Source organism: Ovis aries, chromosome 1 (genome assembly GCF_016772045.2).
Source record: "Ovis aries strain OAR_USU_Benz2616 breed Rambouillet chromosome 1, ARS-UI_Ramb_v3.0, whole genome shotgun sequence".
NCBI lineage: Eukaryota > Metazoa > Chordata > Mammalia > Artiodactyla > Bovidae > Ovis > Ovis aries.
In genome coordinates, this window is record NC_056054.1 from 272,011,981 (window position 1) to 272,031,246 (window position 19,266).

Sequence of the window (19,266 nt, forward strand, 5' to 3'; positions counted from 1 at the left end):
TGGCGTCCTGGAAAAAAACTTATTTAATTACAGATATAGAGGGAGATTAGAAACAGATAGTGTAGTAGGAGAATTAGTGGAGAAAAGAGGCTGAATAACTGGTTTACATGGAATACCAATCACCACCTATGTAGGCCCCAGGCGTCTTTCCATTCTCCCAAAGGAGAGGAGGCACTGAGGCCTCCCCGGTCCGATCTCAGAAGCCCAGGCAAAATTAGCAGGCTTGGTGAGTACCCGCATTTCAGAGGGTAATTCAGCCAGGAAAGCGGAGAGCAAGAAAGAAACGACACGGGGGAATCAGTCTTTCCAGAAACTGGTCCGATTTCTTTATTTTTCAGGTTTGTTTATATACCTTTTTGTTATACATAGGGATGAATACAGAGTCACGCGGGGGTCAGCAGACCTGACCCTTGTCACAATCAGGTGCTTCATATAAAATTATACAAAGGTCTTATGAGTTTCATCATCTTTTAGCCATGAGGTCTGCTGACATTTTATGGCCCTTTCTGATACTGATCAGTTAACCAGAAAATGTATTTTTCCAGGGGTGATTTTTTCTTAAATCAGGCGCCACCCTCCGAATAAAGTTGCATTCCTATAGGGTGAGGGTGTAGTGAGTTACAATCAAGAAAGGAATTTACTTAACCTAAGGTTTAACATGATTAATCTTAAAGGTTAATACTTATTTCTCCTATATGCTAGTTATATTCATTATAAGGACAGGAATATGGAGATTTAGCAGCAAGTATTGGCTCAACAAATGTAAACCCTTTACCAATGTTCCCCTTAAGATCTATTTTGCCTTAAGATAGTGATAAAGTTACATAGCATAGTGATTTATAACAAAGTACAGTGATCTATAACAAAAGAGAAGATTCATTAACTCAAAAAGTCTAGTATTGCTAATGTCAAAAAATTACTATTTTTCCTTTTCTATATTCCAAATACATTGATTAATATATTCCCAGGTGCCTAAGGATATGGAGGCCTGATGGCAATCATTGACTCATCAATGAAAAAAGCCCTATGCTAATACTCCAAACTCTCTGTGCTGTTTATGGTTGAGAGGTTGTCACACGAGCTAGTCTGTCAGCAGAGAGGTTTGACCTGAGACATCCTTGTCACACCCAGGGCAGGGAATTAGCAGTAATTATTGACAGGGCAAATGAAAAAACCCTTCACCAATATAATTCTTAATCAACCTACTATACTATACTAATGATCTTCCAGCTTCTCAAAAGAGTCTGTATTTAGAAAGTTTTTAAAACATCCCGTGCCTCTCACAGTTGGGAGGCTGTAAACCATCACATGCGGCCGGACGAGCCTGATCAGGCAGGCCACAGAACCTCCAGAGTTCGTAAGTTGAAACACTCTTGTCACGCCCAGGAATTTTTATTAACTTGGAGCTGCAAGTTAACTCCTTCTCTGAGAGAAATGGTTATGAGGGAGAGCTCCCCGTAAAGTACTCTGGTTTTGGGGGTAGATGCTCGGGAACAGGGGGTTTCCTGAGGCTTGATCACACCTTTGCGTATGCCAAGCTTCCTTCCTCATGACCTTTGCCATGGGCGGAGTTCCTCACGCTGGCTCCCAACATGGTGCGGAGCTGCTGTATAGCAGGGAGCTCAGCTCAGTGCGCTGTGATGACCTAGAGGGTGGGATGGGGGCATGGAGGGCTCAAGAAGGAGGGGATATATGCGTATGCATACGGCTGATTCAGGCTTCCCAGCTGGCCCAGTGGTAAAGAATTTGCCTGGCAAGCAGGAGACACAGTAGGAGATGAGAGTGATCCCTGGGTCTGGATGGCAGAAACAAATGGCAACCCACTCCAGGATTCTTGCCTGGGAAATCCCATGGACAGAGGAGCCTGGCGGGCTGTGCTCCATGGGTTTGCGAAGAGTTGGACACGACCAAACAACTAAACAACAACGATGGCTGATTCGCTTCACTGTACAGCAGAAACCAACAAAACAACATAAAGCAATCATACTCCCCAATTAAAACATTAAAAAGAAATTAACATTTAAAAAGGAAAAAACGACAATCCAGCCATCAGGTTCATGACATATGCCTTCCTTCGGCCTTTCTGATGCTTGCGGGAAATGCTGGCCCATCCTCTGCCTTATGTCCGTGTCCAGCCATCCTCTCTGGGAGACCAGAGTCCCTGGTGGGGTATATGCTCATTCAAGGCCCCTCGATTCATGCCCATCCATGCCTATTGTAAACCCCATTAAAAATTTTTGCTTTCATTTGTCCTCTCTCCTCCCTTTTGCTGCTGCTGCTGCTGCTAAGTCGCTTCAGTCATGTCCGACTCTGTGCGACCCCATAGACGGCAGCCCACCAGGCTCCGTCGTCCCTGGGATTCTCCAGGCAAGAACACTGGAGTAGGTTGCCATTTCCTTCTCCAATGCATGAAAGTGAAAAGTGAAAGTGAAGTCGCTCAGTCACATCTGACTCTTAGCAACCCCATGGACTGCAGCCTACCAGGCTCCTCCGTCCATGGGATTTTCCAGGCAAGAGTACTGGAGTGGGTTGCCACTGCCTTCTCCGCTCCTCCCTTTTAGATGCTACTTAAACATTTTTCCTTGTTTCATAGTCTCCTTTGAGAAATTTAGAGCATTCAGTTTTAAGTCTCATCTGTCATTTGTTTTTCCCCTGTACTACATCCCAAGTTCTACTGGAAAACCATGAGGGAGAGGCCATCAGGAGAAGAAAAGAATATTTAAAAGGAAGGGGGAGGGGAAGTTTTCTTCCCCTCGTAGCTTTTGCTACGACCTCAGCAGGCAGAACAGAGCCGGGAAGATGGACCTCACAGAGCTGCCAAGATCTGGCTCACAGGGAGGTGAGACAGTTTGGGAAGGCTCCCTGCAAAAGAAAGAAAAAACAAGTCCTGTTCCCGGAACAGCAGGTCTGGCTTTCTTGCATGGCTGTGCACCTGTTTGCTAATTTTCTTTTTTTAACCCGTGTACTAATTTTAACCTTTCCCTTCCCCACCTGTCCCCACGCCCTTCTGAGCGCTGGAGTCTCAAGAACTTGGATGGAGGAGCTGGGACACACCCTTCTGGTTCCTTCCAGTCTTGCCTGGAGATTTCTTTCAGAAGCTCTCCAGTGCCTGTTCCTGGTCACCCACAAAACACCACTTCCCCCTCTCGGCTCATCCTACAAACAGACCTTCTCAAGATGGCATCAGAGTCCTTGGCCAGTTCCCAGTGGGAGGGATGGGGTCCCAGGGAGCCCTTTCTCTCCTGTGTTGATTTCCTGCTGTAACAAATGATCATAAACGCACTGGCTGAAAACAACAGAGATGCGTCATCTTACAATTCTGGGGTCAGACATCTGACATGGGCACCAAAGCCGAGGTCTCAGCAGGTCTGGTTCCTCCTGGAAGCTCTGGGGACAGTCTGTTTCCTGGTGTCTTCAGCTTTCTGGCGGCAGCCTGCATTCCACGGGCCCTCCCTCCGTCTTCAAAGCCAACAGCAAGATCAAGTCGGCAGGAGCGGACATGTGGAGGGCCCATACTTGGCTGCTAGGTAGCTTCATGCATGTGACTGTTTCCACTCCAGCAGGGAGAGTTGCGGTGCTGGAGAAGACTCCTGAGAGTCCCTTGGACTTCAAGGAGATTAGCCAGTCCATCCTAAAGGAAATCAACCCTGAATATTCATTGGAAGGATTGATGCTGAAGCTGAAACTCCAATACTTTGGCTACCTGTTGAGAAGAGCTAACTCATTGGTAAAGACCCTGATGCTGGGAAAGATTGAGGGCAGGAGGAGAAGGGGACAACAGAGGATGAGATAGTTGGATGGCATCACTGACTCAGTGAACATAACTTTGAGCAAACTGCAATCCAAAGGGTCACAAAAAGTCAGACGTGACAGCGACTGAACCACAACAACAGGGGGAGTTGAGAGCGGCCCTCAGCATTTTATTTTGGCAACTGAGAGTGTCCTTTACTGAGACAGTGGACAAAGTTTAAGAAGGGGGCTTGATGAGAAAAGTAGGTCATGGTATTTCCTCATTTATTTGTTATACAATTATTCATTGACTCAACTATTCTTTGATTTTAATTTTTGTTTTACATTGGAGTAGAGAATGCTGTGTTGCTTTCAGGCATATAACAAAGTGATTCAGTTATATCCATGCAAGCATCCATTCTTTATCAAATTTTCCTCCCATTTAGGTTATTACACAATATTGAGCCAAGTTCCAGGTGCTATACCATAGGTCCTTGTTGGTTATCTATTTTAAATATACTAGTGTGTACACGTCATTTATCTTGAATACTAATCCATAATACATGAATATTAACTTATTCCTTCCTTCCTAAATATTACTTGAGACTTCTATGTGCCACACAATGTGCTCTTGGCACTGCTTAGACAGCTGTGAGAACAAGATGAGTAATGTCTCTGGCCTGGGAGTTTCATGTCTTTTGCTATGAGACAGGCAGGCTGACTTGTTAGCCTACAAGTAGGGTTAAAATCTAGGACCCTTCATAGTTCTTGACATTGTAAAAACAAACAAACTCATAGAAAAATAGATCAGATTTGTAGCTACCAGTAGTGGAAACGGGGAAGGGGGATTAAATGGGCTTTCCTAGTGGCTCAGCTGGTAAAGAATCTGCCTGCAATGCAGGAGACTCTGGTTCAATTCCTGAGTCAGGAAGATCCCGAATGGCTATCCACTCCAATATTCTTGGGCTTCCCTGGTGACATAACTGGTAAAGAATCTGCGTAGTGGGAACAGGGAGGGGAGATTAGATGAAGGTAATCAAAAGGTATAAACTCCCAGTTATAATATAAAAAAGCGCTAAGGATGTAATGTACAAATGATCAATACAATGGACACTGCTGTACATTATATATGAAAGTTGTTGAAAGAGAAAATTGTAAGAGCTCTCATCACAAGGAGAAAACTTTTTTCTATTTCTTTCGTCTTGTGTCTTTATGAGATGATGGATGTTTACTAAAACTGGTCATCATTTCGTGATGTTTACAAGTCAAATCATTACGCTGTACACCTTCAACATACAGTGCTGGGTGTCATTCTATCTCCATAAAACTAGAAGGAAAAAACTACGTCTTAAGACCTTTATACAGAAAATTTCAATTTGGCGTTTGAAGGCTAACCAAACTCTGAAAAAACCATTATTAAAACTACATCAATTTTAAAAGTCTTTTCACTGAGTTGAAAAGCAACTGAATACCGAAGAAATATAATAGACACTAATTCACAATCCTTTGATTCGATAAAAATGCCTTCTTTCCCGTCCCCAGGATGGTTTGATTTACCAGTTTTCAGGCTGGCCAGAGTGACAGAGAATGCCTCATGTCCCAGTGGGTTCCTCTGCTTCTGAGGCTCCCACCTGGACCAACACTCCAGTCCCCTTTGCAGACAGATGACGATTCTAGCCAATGGAACACAGGGAGAAAGAACACAAGCTACTTCCTGATCTGACCTTGAGAAATCTTTCGGGAAATCCTGCTTACATTCTCTCTTCCCATATCCCTTGGGAAGGGAGGACCCCAGGTCTTGGAGGAAGGCATGGCCATAAGGCAGAAGGAGCCTGGGTTCCTGAATGAGGCTGTAGAGCAGACTCCCTTCCCACCAAACTCCCACCGCCAGATACAGAATAAACTCTATTATACTAAGCCACTAAAACAGCGGGATCGTTTGTTATGGAGGTTAACCTATGGTGAGCCCAGTCAAACAGCTCCTGTTTCAAACTCAGAATTGGATTTCAGAATTGTCACATACACACACTTGCAGCCGTAGCTAAGTGACATAGTCTTGTGGAGGGAAATCCCAAGACATGGTCACCATCTACCATCACACTTCGTTTTTTCTCCCCAAATCTTGCAGGCCCCTCTAATCCAGAGAAATGTTCCAGAGTCATGTATTATAGGTTGCTGTTATTTTTTAGCATTTTACATATATTACAGATCTGTGTAAATGATATTATATGACCACTCTTGCTTATGGAAAAATACCATACAATGATGCTTGGTTCAGAAGGAGGTTCAGCTTATCAAGAAAGGAGATATTGCTAATTCAACCTGAATACTGAGAATTCAAAGTCCATGAACATTGTTTTGGAATGCAGCAGAGCCTTCCCCGGTCCTTACTTTATTGACCAGATGGTCTTGTTTTTGGAAGCTTCAGTGAACACTCAGCAAAGCATTTCAGTCCCAAATTAAGACTTTGAGCTACTCTTCTGTTAATTTAAACCAGTCCTCTTAGTCAAAATTGCCTGAACCAAGAGACTCTTTTATGGGTGAGGAAGAAACTGACCAAATGCACGGTCTTTAGCTCAGTTTTTGCTTTCTCCTTCTCTGACCTGCTTTGTCCTTCCATTATAGGAATGGAATTAATAAAGATTTAATCTGGGAAATAAATTCAACTAAATCAGAAAGAAAGAAGAGACATTGTGTTTGCTTGTGAATGACATGATTTCATACAACAGTTCAGTTCGGTCACTCAGCCGTGACTGACTCTTTGCAACCCCATGAATTGCAGCACGCCAGGCCTCCCTGTCCATCACCAACTCCCAGAGTTTATCCAAAATCGTGTCCATCGTATCGGTGATGCCATCCAGCCATCTCATCCTCTGTCATCCCCTTCTCCTCCTGCCCCCAATCCCTCCCAGCATCAGAGTCTTTTCCAATGAGTCAACTCTTCGCATCAGGTGGCCAAAGTACTGGAGTTTCAGCTTCAGCATGAGACTTCCAGTGAACATCCAGGACTGACCTCCTTTAGGATGGACAGGTTGGATCTCCTTGCAGTCCAAGGGACTCTCGAGAGTCTTCTCCAACACCACAGTTCAGAAGCATCAATTCTTCGGCGCTAACCTTTCTTCACAGTCCAACTCTCACATCCATACATGACCACTGGAAAAACCATAGCCTTGACTAGACAGACCTTTGTTGGCAAAGTAATGTCTCTGCTTTTGAATATGCTATCTAGGTTGGTCATAACTTTCCTTCCAAGGAGTAAGCGTCTTTTAATCTCATGGCTGCGGTCACCATCTGCAGTGGTTTTTGAGCAAAAAAAAAAAAAAAAGTCTAACACTGTTCTCACTGTTTCCCCATCTATTTCCCATGAAGTGATGGGACCAGATGCCGTGATCTTTTTCTGAATGCTGAGCTTTAAGCCAACTTTTTCACTCTCCACTTTCACTTTCATCAAGAGGCTTTTGAGTTCCTCTTCAGTTTCTGCCATAAGGGTGGTGTCATCTGCATATCTGAGGTTATTGATATTTCTCCCAGCAATCTTGAGTCCAGCTTGTGCTTCTTCCAGCCCAGCGTTTCTCATGATGTACTCTGCATAGAAGTTAAATAAGCAGGGTGACAATATACAGCCTTGACGTACTCCTTTTTCCTATTTGGAATCAGTCTGTTCCGTGTCCAGTTCTAGCTGTTGCTTCCTGACCTGCATATAGGTTTCTCAAGAGGCAGGTCAGGTGGTCTGTATTCCCATCTCTTGAAGAATTTTCCACAGTTTATTGTGATCCACATAGTCAAAGGCTTTGGCATAGTCAATCAAGCAGAAATAGATGTTTCTCTGGAATTCTCTTGCTTTTTCGATGATCCAGCAAAGGTTGGCACCTTGATCTCTGGTTCCTCTGCCTTTTCTAAAACCAGCTTGAATATCTGGAAGTTCACGGTTCACGTATTGCTGAAGCCTAGCTTGGAGAATGTTGACCATTACTTTACTAGTGTGTGAGATGAGTGCAATTGTGTGGTAGTTTGAACATTCTTTGGCATTGCCTTTCTTTGGGATTGGAATGAAAACTGACCTTTTCCAAATTTGCTGGCATATTGAGTGCAGCACTTTCACAGCATCATCTTTCAGGATTTGAAACAGCTCAACTGGAATTCCATCACCTCCACTACCTTTGTTCATAGCGATGCTTTCTAAGGCCCACTTGACTTCACATTCCACGATGTCTGGCTCTAGATGAGTGATCACACCATCGTGATTATCTGGGTCGGGAAGATCTTTTTTGTACAGTTCTTCCATGTATTCTTGCCACCTCTTTTTAAAATCTTCTGCTTCTGTTAGGTCCATACCATTTCTGTCCTTTATTGAGCCCATTTTTGCATGAACTCTTCCCTTGGTATCTCTAATTTTCTTGAAGAGATCTCTAGTCTTTCCCATTCTGTTGTTTTCCTCTATTTCTTTGCATTGATAGCTGAGGAAGACTTTCTTATCTCTTCTTGCTATTCTTTGGAACTCTGCATTCAGATGCTTATATCTTTCCTTTTCTCCTTTGCTTTTCGCTTCTCCTCTTTTCACAGCTATTTGTAAGGCCTCCTCAGACAGCCAGTTTGCTTTTTTGCATTTCTTTTCCATGGGGATGGTCTTGATCCCTATCTGCTGTACAATGTCACGAACCTCCGTCCATAGTTCATCAGGCACTCTATCCGTTATCTATTACTGTGTATCTATTACTATGTATGATTTCATACATAGTAATCCCTAAAAATTACACCAAAGAAAACCTGTGACAGCTAATCAATGAATTCAGCAAAGTTGCCGGATATAAAATCATTACACAAAGATCAGATGTGTTTCTGCACACCAACAGTGAACAAGCTAGAAAGGAAATTAGCAACTTCATTTAAAATAAAATCAAAAAGAACAAAATATCGCTGAAGGAAATTCAAGAAGATACTAATACATGGAAAGACATCCTGGATTTATGGATTTAAAGACTTAATAATGTTACGATTTCAATGCTACCTTGAAAACATTACACTACGTGAAGTAAGCCACCTCACAGTTAAAAAAATAAATGGTGACTCCACTTACATGAAGTTCTTACAGTGTAAAGTCCACAGAGAAAGTGGAACGATGGTTGTCAGGGTTGGGGAGGGGACAGAGAGGAGTGAGCATTCAGTGTGCTTTGATCGGGAACACGTGGAAGTTCTGGACACCGTTGGTGGTGATGGTTGCACAGTAAAGTGAATATACTTAATGCCACTGAGCTGTACACTGAAAAATGGCAGAAATGATAACTTCTGTGTTAGGCATATTTTACCACAATAAAAAATGAATTATAGTTATGAGAAAATGGAATATAAGTAAGCAAATAGAATGATACCATGCATTTTAAGGACAAGGAAATTGCTGCAGTTCGTGGATCGCAGAGTCGGACATGACTTACTGACTCAACAACACCAAGGTACATTCTATCAATAATAGAAAATATTCCAAGTTTGAGCACCAATCTGATTATATCTCAACCAACAAAATCCAGTCTAGAGGTAAGGCAGAGTACACACACACACAGCATACTCTGGACACACACACACACAAACACACACACACACAGGCCCCTCACCCTGACCTGGTACATCTTCTAGAATCTTGCCTCTGGTCTTCCCTTTATGCACCCACATTTTCAGTCCCTCCTGACGGAACCACAGAGCTCAGGGCTACCTGTTTCCTCAGGGGAGGAGTGATGGGCAGGATGGAATTTCCTGCTGACATGCGGTCAGCTTGGGCCCACTGACACCTCCTCTCAGGACGCTGAATCTCCCTTGGAGCATGTTACAGCCTGCAGGCTCACTGGAAGACACCAGTAACCACGAACAGGTAAGAAAAAGAAAGAATAGGGCAAAACTGAAAAAAATGCAGGGGATGTAATCAGCAACATGGGACTCCAGGAAAGGACAGGACAAGTGTGCTGGTTCTTTTAATAAATAAGTGACAAGAATAACTGAATAATGAGAGAGAGATGTATGGACCAATCCAAACACACCAAAATTTTTCGATCCCAATTCAAATAAAATGTCAAAAACAAAATAAAACTCTCAAGACATTCAGGGAAATGTAAGCATTGACTGGGTGATAAAAATTATTATTTTAATTTGACTAAAAATTTGTCCTTGTTTTTAAATGAGATAATGGTACTGTGGTTTCATTGGCATGATTTAAGTTCTCTGTCTTTTCATCATCTTTCCGTTACATACTGAAATATTTAGAGATAAAATTATGTGATTCCTTGAAACTGCTCCCAGTAAATTCTGGGGGTGGGATGATTTGTGGGATTAAAAGAAACAAGACTGGCCACATCCTGATAATTGTCAGTGTTTCAGTTGATGATAAACTGCTATTGAATTTGGTACATTTTAAAATTTTATAATGAACTGTTTTGAAATCTTGCTTGCAAATAATTTTCAGTGACATGGGCAAATGCCATTATCTACTCAACTGAGTGACTAACACTTTCACTATAATAAATAGAAAAGGAAAAAAGTAAACACAGTAACATCTAAGCTATTCAAATCAACATGTTCTAGACCAAAATGTCCCCAGTAGGTATTATCTTGGCTGGTGGGATTGTTACAACAAATTTCATTCCTTAGTCTACACTCTAATTTCTGGCTTTCTGCCATGGGCATATAAAACTGATAATTAGGGGAAATATTTATATTTTAATTTTGAAGAGTAGAGAGTGTCACCGACTCGGTGGACGTGAGTTTGAGTGAACTCCGGGAGTTGGTGATGGACAGGGAGGCCTCTCCTGCTGCGATTCATGGGGTCGCAAAGAGTCGGACATGACTGAGCGACTGAACTGAACTGAGAGAGTGATGAGCCATCTGAAGTAATGCTCTTGACTCTCCATCCGTGTGTCTGGGAAACATTCTCTATGGAAAGGCTAATCCCATCCCATAATGCATCTTAGAACTTAAAATTTCCACCTGGCATGAAATGGTGAATGTATTCACTTGGTTTTTAAAATAAGGCAGCAAGCCTGTGATGGGATGAAGGATTTATTTGTGCTTTCGGAAGTCCTCATTATCAAAGTCATTTCACAGCCAGTTCACGGATGTGACTACCTGGATGTCCCCAGAGGGACAGAGCCTGGTTCACTATTATTAGGTGCTCACCATTCTCTCCAGTGGCACACTGGTAGAGAATCCCCCTGCAGATGCAGGAGACCCAGGAGGCACAGGTTCCGTCCCTGGATCGAGAAGATGCCCCGGAGGAGGAAACGGCAACCCACTCCAGGATTCCTGCCTGCCAAACCCCAGGGACAGAGGAGCTCGGTGGGCTACAGTCTGTGGGTCGCAAAAGTGAGACAGGACTGAACAACTGAGCACACACAGCACAATCATTGTTCTAGAAACTTCTGGCCAAAGATGACATGGGCATTTCACCTTTATACCTTTGGAGAAAGGTATGATGCAGAAGGTTTGACATGTTCTTTGCATGCCTTACTCCGCGAGAAATCAGGCTTTTGGTCCCCGTACCACTGGTGGAACCTGCCTGGCAATATTTCTACTGGCAACCATGTCCCTAGAAACCCTGCCCTGAGCCACCGCCCACAGCTGGGAACTCATTATGAAGTATTTGCATAAAACAAGTTTGTAGGCCAATGACTTCCTACAAATCTGTCTTTAAAATATAATGAAAGGACTACCCTGCTACCCTGAGACAACCTAGAGGGTTGGGATGGGGTGGGAGGCTGGAGGGAGGTTCAGAAGGGGACATATGTATACCTATGGCCGATTCGTGTTGATGTATGGCAGAAACCAATAGAATACTGTGAAGCATTTTTAAATAAAGTTTTAATGCAAGAAAATCATACGAAAGGATTACTGACAGAGATCTGAGCAAGGCTCATGTTACCCACCAGCCTCAAAAGTTCCAGACGGGCTGGAAACATGTCTACAGCCATCAGCAGGCTTGTCCATTCCTACGGGTCATTTACACCCTGGGAGGGTTGGGCTGGATTTTTTTCTCCATCACCTCTTGGATTTCTTTATGGTTTTGTCTAATTTTGTTTTCCTCTCCTTTTCTCAGTCCTGCCTGAGGATGGTTTGACCTTCTGGTAAAATCTGAACATGGGGTCTCTTGGAATTCCTAGCTTGGAGATTATCACTCCAGCATCTCCGTGTAGCATCTGGACGCGTGTGCCTCACAGAGCCTGCACTTCATCCCTTCTCTACCCTTGTGGCTCCAAAATGCCTCCACCAGTCTCAGGAGAGACCCTCCAGGAACGTAAATTCCATGTCATTGATGGGAAAATAGAGACACCAAGAGGCTAAGTGATTTGGGCTAAGAAGTCAGGCCATCTTCCCTGGTGGATCCAATGGTAAAGAACCTCCTGCAATGCAGGAGATTTGGTTTGAATCCCTGGGTTTGGAAGATCCCCTGGAGAAGAAAATGGCAACCCACTCCAGTACAGTTACAGCCCATGAAGTCACAAAGAGTTGGACACGACTGAGCAACTAACACACATGTGATGCAATGGTAATATTTTGGATATATTCGGATATAAATAAGGTATATGATTAAAACTGATTTTGCTGTTTCTTTCTTCTTTTTTTGAATGTAGCCGCGAGAAAATTTTAGATCCAATTAAAAAAAGGCTTGGATTATATTCCTCTTGGGCAGCCCTGATCTAAGGGACTCCTCGAACTTCCAAGCTATGATTCTTGGAAGTATTCTTAAAGACCATTTTATATCTGATTGTCTCTTTTCTGAAAATTCATACAACTTATCAGCTTGTCGAAATAGTCTCATTATCTCATCTCTTCTGTCTAGAAAGCAGAAGGAAGGGGCTAAAGGGACCACATATTTATCTGCCACAAGTTTTCCCTCAGCCCAGCGAGGTCTTCCTTTGAAGATTATCCTGCTGACACTTGACTGAACATACTTAGTTCCAGGTATCAGAGGCTTGTCCTTTAAATTGACCTTTAAGCCTGTCCAACAAAATACTTATCTAAGCTGGTCCCATCACTTCATGAGAAATAGGTGAGAAACAGTGGAAACAGTGGCAGATTTTATTTTGGGGGGCTCCAAAATGAGTGCAGATGGTGACTGCAGCCATGAAAGTAAAAGACGCTTACTCCTTGGAACAAAAGTCATGACCAACCTAGACAGCGTATTAAAAAGTAGAGACATTACTTTGCCAAAAAAGGTCCATCTAGTCAAGGCTATAGTTTTTCCAGTAGTCATGTATGGGTGTGAGAGTTGGACTGTGAAGAATGCTGAGCGCTGAAGAATTGATACTTTTGAACTGTGGTGTTGAAGAAGACTCTTGAGAGTCCCTTGGACTGCAAGGAGATCCAACCAGTCCATCCTAAAGGAGATCAGTCCTGAATATTCATCAGAAGGACTGATGTTGAAGCTGAAGCTCCAATACTTTGGCCACCTGATGCGAAGAGCTGACTCATTGGAAAAGACCCTGATGCTGGGAAAGATTGAAGGCAGGAGGAGAAGGGGACGACAGGGCATGAGATGGTTGGATGGCATCACCGACTCAATGGACATGAGTTTGAGTGAACTCCGGGAGATGGTGAGGGACAGGGAGGCCTGGCGTGCTGCAGTCCTTGGGGTCACAGAGTCGGACGCGACTGAGCAGCTGAGCTGAGCTGCACCGACTGGCAGTTGATTTACAACCCTGCGTCAGTTTCAGGTGTACAGCGCACCGGCTGTGTTCTTGCAGAGTATACTCCATGGCAGGTTATTATAAGATGACGCCTATAATTTTCTCTGTGATACAGAATAACCTTGTTGCTTACCTATTTATACATAGCCCACATTTTCGACACAGAAGAGTTGTTTGTTTCAGGCTTCAAGACTGAAGCAAACATTTGGTATGAGGCTTGAAGAATTTTGCAAACAGTTTCCACCCATGACTTCCAAAGCTTGCGTAACATTTTGTGCAAAACTCGTGGGCCCTTTCCATGAAGCAAGGGTTTCCAGAAATGTTTACTTTGCGGAAGTGAGCGTGCATGTTTGCCCGTTCCCTTGAAAACTTCGACACGTCCCGCAGACACACGCCCCTCTCTCATGGCTGGGCTGGCTACCTCTGTGCCTGTCCTCTGATGATCTGCCTTCCCAAGACCCGACCCCTCTGGATGGGCCGTGACTCTCAGCCACACTTTGAACTGTCATTAGTTAAGACCAGTTGTTCATAGGCCAGATACATATGAGCTATCCAGCCCTCCACATGGAAGCCATCCAACTCAGTTTCAGAAAAGAAAGGCCCTGGACAGACCTAGGGCCGTGTTATGAATTGAATAGTGTTCCGTAAAAGAGAGATGCTGAAATCCTAACATCTGTGCTCTAGACTGAGTGCCTGCGTCCGTCCAAAATTTATGCTGAAACACTAACCTTCAGGGAATGGTATTAGCAGGTGGGGCCTTTGGGAGGTGATGAGGTCATGAGGGTGGAGCCCTCGGGGATGGGATTAGTGCCCTTGTAAAGGGACCCCAGAGAGTCCTGCCACCTCTTCTACCACCTGGGGACACAGCAAGGAGGCACTATCTGTGAACCAGGAGCCAAACGCTCATCAGGCACCTTGGTTTTTAACTTCTCAGCCTCCAGGCAGTGAGATACAACATACAAGCCACTCCATTTATAGGATTCCTTTATAGCCACCCAGTGATACCAAGGGGGCTTCCCTGGCAGCTCAGTGGTAACGAATTTGACTGTCAATGCAGGGGACCCAGGTTTGATCCCTGGGCTGTGAACATCCTCTGGAGAAGGAAATGGCAACTCACTCCAGTATTCTTGCCCGGAAAGTCCCATGGACAGAGGAGCCTGGTGAGGCTACAGTCCATGGGGTTGCAAAAGAGTCAGACATACCTGAGCAAATAAACAATAGTAACAAATCAGACTGAGACATCCCAGGACCTCAGAAGGTGACCTTATCAGGGGATCAGGTCTTCACTGCGGTAACCACATTAAAATTAGCTCATGAGGGTGGGCCCTGATCCAATGTGATGGGTGTCAGGAAATTTGGACACACACAGGGGGAACGCTGTGAAGAGATGGAGGAGAAGGCCACGTGAAGGCTGATGCTATGCTGTGACAGGCCGAGGACCATCTGGGGCCCCAGAAACTGAGGCAGATACCTGGAAAGATCCTTCCCTAGCACCTTCATAGCAAGCACTGGCCCTCCAACACCTGGAGCTCAGACTTCAACCCTCCAGAACCGTGAAAGAAGAAACGTCTGTTGTTCTAAGCCACCAAGGTTATGGCACTTTGTTACAAAGAAGTAGAAGTGTTCGTCACTCAGTCATGTCCGACTCTTTGGGACCCCATGGGCTGTAGCTCACCAGGCTCCCCCGTCCATGGGGTTTTTCAGGCAAGAATACTGGAGTGGGTTGCCATTTCTTTCTCCAGAGGATCTTCCTGACCCAGAGACTGAACCCAGGTCTCCCTCATTGCAAGCAGATTCTTTCTAGTCTGAGCCACCAGGGAGACTTTGTTTTGTAAACAAAGTTACAAAGGCCCTAGGAAACTAACACAGACCAGAATTCCAACAGCTCCTATAACTGGTTTATTTTCCATTACTCAGACATGTCAGTCCAGCTTGGGTTCCAGACCCACATCAGTGACTTGGCATCTCGCATGTATAGGTCCAGTGTCTGAAGGATGCGTTAGATACACAACTGTCAATTTTATAAATAAAACTGCAGGATACCCAGTTAAACTTGAATTTCAGATAAATGTATAATATATTTATTTAGAATATAAACAGTAATTATTCAGTATAAGTAGGTCCCATGCAATTTTTGAGTGTTAGATAATGATCTCAGATAAACCTACAACTTGAACATCAAAGTTAAAGTTACTCAGTCTAGTGAACTGATTTTCACCCAAGACCACCATGTACAGTTGCTCAGGTTGTGCACAATGCAACATATAGCCATTGGGTTATGGTGCCTCTAAAACTGCATAACACAGCAAGCATGTCTTCGGCAAATTATCCCTCCCTTGTCTTCATGCTAACTCTTCACAGGGACCTACTCTCTGACCACAGTTCTCAGCCTTTCCTATTCCCCATGATATCCCTTACAGAACCTTGCAACAAGACCCTTCAATGTTAATGCATTTCCACCTCATTCTTTGCCTTCCCTCCCCACCTACACCTCTCAGAAGGGTGTGTACATCTAACATGGATGCATTGCGGCTTCTATCTAAAGAACCATTGCTTGTGCAGCAAACTTTCAGGACCATGAAGGTTGGAATGGGAATTTAAGCAGCAATTGATGGGATGTACATGAAGGAAAAATTCTGAAGAGGGATAATGAGATTCTAGTCGCTTACCTTAAAGAACTCTGCCCTGAGAAAACCATGGTCATGGTGTTGCCTTTTAAGGGACTCAGGAACGTCGCAGACGCACAAGCCCAAACGCATCACAGACAAAGGGAGGCTCTCACACTCTGGACTCCGAGGCTGCAGTTGCCACTCTGGGATGTATTATACTGCTTAGCATCCCCATCAGTTTTTCCAGTTGAGTTGAAATTCACACAATAGAAAACTGACCATCTGAAAGTGAGCAATTCGGAGGCACATATTCACAGTGTTATACAACCATCACTTCTCTCTAGTTCCAGGCCTTTTTCATCAGCCCAAAATGAAACCCTGCACCTATTAGGCAGTCACCCCCTTTTCTTGTACCCCCCGCTCCTGGAAAACACTAATTGTTTCTGTCTCTTTGGATTTACCTGTTCTGGACAGTTCATAAAAACGGAATTATATGAAATTCCAATATATGACCTTTTGCATCTGACTTCTTTGAATTAGCGTAATGTTTTTGAGGATCATCCATGTTGGAGCATGCGTCAGGACTTCACCTTTTGCCATCGCTGAATAGTAGTGTATTGTGTGGAAATGTCACATTTTGTCCACCAGTGGACATTGGGTGACCCCCAGCTTTTGGCTATTGTGAGTAACGCTGCCATGATCGTTCACGTACAGGTACTTGTTGGGTCCTTGACTTCAATGCTCTGGGGCTCATACCTACGGCTGGAATCACTCTGCTCCTCACCATTTTGACCACACAGCCGATCTTACTGAGACCATACATTTCAGGGTATTCTCTGCAATATCTGCTCATATTTTCAGTCTTCATGTTGAATATTTTTGCTGTAGATCAAAGGCCAGCAAACTTTTCCTCTAAGGGCCAGCTAAGTAAATAGTTTCGTCTTCATGGGCCTTGTGGTCAGCTCTGCCTTTGCAGCATGAAGCAGCCACAGACAACATGTATGACATTTACAGTGCTGTAATAAAATTTCATTCACAAAAAACCAGCCCCAGGCAGCAGGCCAGATGTGGCCCTCAGAGTAGAATGGGCCAGTCTTGGCTCTAGGACGAACACAGAAGGAGGTAGCCTCATGCAAGTGCTCCATTCCATAGAGGATGGATCTCCTCCAGCCAGGACAAGACAGGACAGGTCAGAAAGCACTTTCCACACGTATATGGGCCCAGGCACAATCACATCTTCAGTACTGGTGAGCATGGCAAGGGAAGTGGACCTCGCTCATGGCAGAAGGGACTTGAGGAACTTCCCTGGTGGTCCAGGGGTTGAGACTCTGCAGGGGCCGTGGATTCCATCCCTGGTAGGGGAACTAAGATCCTGCATGCTCCATGGTGTGGCCAAAAAAGAGAAGGGACTCAAGACAGCACCTTAAGAACTTCCTGATTATGAAGCATCTGAAATCCTCAACATGAGCAGCTGAGTTGAGTTTGAGGAAAGGTGGCCACCCTCTGGCTGGGCTGGTTTTGAAGATGAAGGGCTGATGAATTCACCAACAAATCCCTCAATGTCTTTGCTAATATTCACCCTGTTTCGAGATTCATCAGGGCAGAAAGGGGGTACCCAAGCTCAGAAACTCACTCATCCAACAAGCATTTATTGAGCACTTCCTGTATGCAGGCACCATGCTACCTCTTGGGTATTCCAAATCATGCATTCCAGGAAGTCTTCTAGGAAATCTGGACACTTCCAGTAGTGGGGAGCTCATGACCCACATAGGACATCCTATCCTGTGGCTGGACAGTGCTTTGCCTCCTCAGAAATACCTAAACCTCCCAGTATGACTCCACACCTGCCTTGTTGTTGTTCAGTCTCTCAGTTGTGTCCGACTCTTCGCAACGCTATGGACTGCAGCATACCAGGCTTCCCTGTCCTTCACCATTTCCCAGAGTTTGCTTAAACTCATGTCCATTGAGTAATTGATGCCATCCAACCATCTCATCCTCTGTCGTCCCCTTCTCCTCCTGCCCTCAATCTTTCCCAGCATCAGAGTCTTTTCCAATGAGTTGCTTCTGTATAACAGGTGGTCAAAGTATTGGAGCTTCAGCTTCAGCATCAGTCCTTCCAATGATTATTCAGGGTTGATTTCCTTCAGGATGGACTGGTTGGATCTCCTTGCAGTCCAAGGAACTCTCAAGAGTCTTTCCAACACCACAGCCCAAAAGCATCTTCCCACCAGTCAAATACCAACAGGCACCCCCACCACATACAGATACAAAGAGAACAGGCCAGGAACCCAGGAACAAAGGATCACCGACTGATGACAGCCTTTATCACTACTGGTGTGTTTCAAGGCAAAATCACTTTCACATTTGACGACTTACTGGAAAGCTTCTGAACTCAGGCAGAGTTGACAGTCGAGTTCTAAGGAGCTGATTCCCACGAAGCAGAGGGCATCCTCGCTCCGAGGACATTGTCAGAGCTCTTCCCTTAAACCACGGTCTCCAAATAAAGCAAAGAAGAGTCTGGAGGGAGCAGAGATGAAAACTGCAGGCCTGGGAGCCAGGCAGGTCTGGGCTGGAGAGAAACCCTTTACCCTACTTGCAGCAGGGCCTGGAGACAGGGCGAGTCAGACAGCTGCAGGGGGTGGGGTTTCCTGCTCTGAAAATCTGGGTGATGATTGAGCAGCTTCACAGAGATGCCTCAATGAGCCACCCCGTCTGCTGTGACCATGACCCCGAGGCTAGGCTCTGACAGCCAGTGAGGTCTTCCCCCTGCTGGTCCCTCACAAGCAGCTGGTGCAGGCCCGGGTGGAGGGGACCCCACAGAGACCAAGCAGCCTTCGGGGCCAAGGGTTAAGATGATAGCCTGAGCTTTAATTAAAGAAGATCTCACCCTAAAACCTGAGCTAGTTCTTTCATTGCATATGCAATAAAGTTACGTTAATTAATGTTATAAGCTGACCTAGTGAGAATATCTTTTTTCAGACTTTAACAAAGGCCTTCTGGCGGAAACTTGCCTTTCTCTGTGTCTTTGAGGTATAAGTGTTCTGTCTGATCTTCCAAATGGATGGTCTATGCTTGTGTGTTTTGTTTGTTCGTGTTTTCTTGAAAAATGTTGCTTTTGCCAATACTATTTTTGAGATAGTGTTTTTCAAATTTAGAATTTTCTGAATGTAGAACTTTTGAATTTTAGATTATATTTCCCTACTCTCTTTTATGCATCTTAGGTGGCTCAGTGGTAAAGAGTCCTCTTGCCAACGCAGGAG

The 19,266-nt window shown here is 44.4% G+C and overlaps 1 long non-coding RNA gene across 1 annotated transcript; it reads right to left on the minus strand.

Moving 5' to 3' along the window:
- Window positions 1-303: 303 nt before the first annotated feature.
- On the minus strand, window positions 304-18,852 carry LOC132658639 (uncharacterized). The gene is made up of 2 exons (XR_009598526.1): window positions 16,067-18,852; window positions 304-3,631 (listed from the first exon to the last, which is right to left on the minus strand). It is a non-coding gene; the product is annotated as an uncharacterized LOC132658639 (long non-coding RNA).
- Window positions 18,853-19,266: the final 414 nt, after the last annotated feature.